This window comes from Gossypium hirsutum, chromosome A08, assembly GCF_007990345.1.
Source record: "Gossypium hirsutum isolate 1008001.06 chromosome A08, Gossypium_hirsutum_v2.1, whole genome shotgun sequence".
In the NCBI taxonomy this organism is placed as follows: domain Eukaryota; kingdom Viridiplantae; phylum Streptophyta; class Magnoliopsida; order Malvales; family Malvaceae; genus Gossypium; species Gossypium hirsutum.
The window spans coordinates 109,055,220-109,058,364 of NC_053431.1; positions in this window are offsets into that span (position 1 = coordinate 109,055,220).

Consider the following 3,145-nt stretch of genomic DNA (forward strand, 5'->3'; position numbering starts at 1 on the left):
TCAAAATTACTTACAAAATCCCCCAATGTAGAAACCTGGAACAAAGGTATTAAATATCAAACATGTTTTTAATGGTAAAAGATATTACCCAAGATATCATACTAGAAACCCTATTTATATCCTTACTTAAGCCATACGAAGTAACAGATAATTCAATCTTTAAAAAAGTTTTAAACACTGAGACATAATTTCCTTTTGTAAAAAAACCCCAAATAAGAAATCTCAACCTATTAAAATCTTTATCCATCTATAATGGGTAAATCAATAATTTAATTAATCATAAACGGAAGCAAATTTCTTTTTTAAAAGTAGAAATATGTTTTAAAAAATTGACTGAGCACAAAAAAAGAGGTTCAAAAAATGATAAAACAAATTAAAGAAGAAATAGAATCAACAATTTGTTCTGACATTTCAAATGCTTTTTGGAATAGAAAAAATGCATAAAGTAACATTACCATATGAAAATAATTTTAATAAAAGACAAATAGCAACAAAAGCAAGACCAATACAAATGAACAAAGAAATTGAAGAATTTTGTAAAAAAGAAATACAAGATCTTCTTAATAAAAAAATAATTAGGAAAAACAATTCTCCTTAAAGTTGTTTAGCATTTTATATGATGAAAAATGCAGAATTCGAAAGTGGAACGCCAAGATTGGTCATTAATTAAAAAAATCTCAATCAAGATTTGAAATGGATTAGATACCCAACCTCAAATAAAAAAGATTTGTTTCAAAAACTTTGCAATGCAGATAGTTTCTTAAAATTTGACATGAAATTAAATTTTGACAAATCCAAATAAAAGAAGAAGAAGAAAGATACAAAATGACATTTACTGTACCATTCATCAATATGAAAAACACTTCCATTACATAAAAAAAAAGAAAAGAAAAGATTACCTTAAATTTTATAATAATAAAAAAAAGCATTTTTCATGAATTTTATGAATTCATGAATACTCATAAAATTCATATAAAACTCTTTGAATGGTTTGAATATTATAATTTAGAATCTATTAATGCAATAAAAAATAATACTAGATGACAAACCAATAAATGAGAAGTTGAATCTCAACATCCCCCTTTAATGGAGATTCAATATCTTCATAAAAATATTGAAATAAAAGCAAGTCCTTTAAGAATGAGAGATCTTGATGCAGGGGAACAAATCTCATCAAAATGTATTAAAGTGATAGTAGAACAAAACAACTATACAAATATCAATCTTCATACAATAGGAAAATAATTAGATTATATTAAAATTTTGGTAGAGAGTCACCCAATAAAGAAAGAATTAGTAAAAGAGATAATCGAAAAGAGTTCTAAAGAATCAATATTTAAACCTTATGAAATTCCAAAAAATTTCCAAAAACCTAGAAATAATTTCGTGATAGAAATCTAAAATAGACTTGAAGCTTTGGAAAGTTAAAAAGTTTGAATTAGCTGCACCAGATGCTCCAATGCAAGCCTAACACTTAGTAAATATGTTATGCCAATCTTCCCAATCTAAATCTGACTAGTCAGATGAACAACAAATTAGAAAAATGGCTTGGAAAAAACCAAAAAGATTATATTATCAAAAAATCACTGCACTTGATTTTAATATAGAAGAAAAACTTGTTTTCCGATATAAATGCAATGCTAATACAATTTATGAATGGAATATAGATAGAATGTCTGCATATAATATTCTCAATTTAATACAACAAATGACAATGGTCTCAAATGTTTATAAAACTCAAAACCAAAATGGATTAATTAATGACCATGTTATAGCCAATCTTTTTAGTTGTTAGATTTACTGGTCAATTAAAAAGATAGTGGGACCATGCACTTGCTAAAACCCAACAGGAAGAAATTTTGAAAGCAATAAAAAAATATGATTAAGTAAGAAATATTTTAGATGAACAAGGAAGAGAAATCTAAGATCCAATAGTAACTTTACTTTCTCAATCTCTAAACACTTTATAGGAGATTCTCCTCATTTTAAAGATAAAAATTTAGAATTATTATCAAATTTAAAATGCAAAACGTTAATTGATTTTAATTGGTAACCAGAGCCATGCAAAGATTTGATAACCAACAACCATTTTGGAAAGAAAAATTTTTAGCAGGACTTCCTATTTTATTAAGAGAAAAAGTTAGAAATCAAATTAGAGATAATTACAAATGTATTATTCCATATGAAAAACTTACATATGATGAACTAATTAGTTTCACCCAAAAAGACGGATTAAAAATTTGTCAAGACTTAAAATTACAAAAATGACTTAAAAAAGAAAGATATCAATGTAGAAAGGAATTAGGATCATTTTGTCACCAATTTAATATAAAAAATGAACCTTCTTGTTCAAAAATATGTTGCCCTGTAAAACAAAAAAAAAAGAAAAAGGAGAAGAAATATTTCAAAATATTATAAAAAGCCAAAGTATAGAAAATATTGGAAAGAAAAAAATCAGAAAACAAAATAAATAAAACAATAAAATGTTATAGATTTGGAAAACTAGGACACATATCAAAATATTGCAAGATTAAAAGAAAGATTAATAATATAAATCAAGATAAAGAAATAGAACAAAATATTAATGAAATTCTTTTAGAAACAACTTCCTCTGAAAATGATATATCTATTGAATCAGATAAATTATAAGTAGACGAATTACATACAACATTCCAATCCTCTGATGAAAATGAACCCTCAATTAATATGTTAACCAAATACTAAGAATTCATGATTGAATTTATTGATAAAATTCAATACTTGGAACTTAAAAAAGAATATATTTTAAAATTAAAATCATCATTAAAAGATAAACCAGAAAAAGAAAAAGAAAAAGAAAAAGAAATTATCCCTAGTCAATCACAAATGTACAATATACAAGATATAATATTTAATAAATATGAAAAAAATAAAATCTAGACAAATTACAAATTTTGAATTACAACTAGAAGTAAAACAAATGAAATTGGAGCTTTCCTAGCTTAAAAATGAACAACAAGAAATGAAAAAACAAAAGCTAACTTTAAAACATGAAATACCAGAACATAGCTCTTTAGAAACTGAACCTGAGCCTAAAGAAAATACACAAGAATATACGATGGTTCTCACTGAGGTATCTATCTAAAGATATTTAATAAAAATAAAT